We start from the raw sequence: 293 nt of genomic DNA, 5'->3' as shown, positions 1-293 counted from the left end.
TCAGCGGCACCAACCACCCGCACCGCCGCGGGGGGGCGCACGAACGCGGCGCGTACCACGCAGCACGACCGAGGGGAGATCTACCGCCACCTCCCGAGCTGAGCCGAAGCGGTAGAGCGGGAAGTCACCCCCTCCTTCCGGCGCTGTTGGTACCGCCCGGCTCATCGCGCACCGCCCCCGGTCCCACGTGAGCGGTCTCCCGGCGTGCCCCGCGCTCGGCCGCCGCAGCCGCCGCTTCGCTCCGCGCCCCGCGCTCCCGGCAGCCGCCCTCAGCCAGCCCCGCGCCGCGGGGC

The sequence above is a fragment of the Onychostruthus taczanowskii genome, unplaced genomic scaffold (assembly GCF_017590055.1).
Source record: "Onychostruthus taczanowskii isolate IOZ18803 unplaced genomic scaffold, ASM1759005v1 scaffold10, whole genome shotgun sequence".
Classification (NCBI taxonomy): domain Eukaryota; kingdom Metazoa; phylum Chordata; class Aves; order Passeriformes; family Passeridae; genus Onychostruthus; species Onychostruthus taczanowskii.
Note: the sequence above shows the minus strand (reverse complement) of the source record.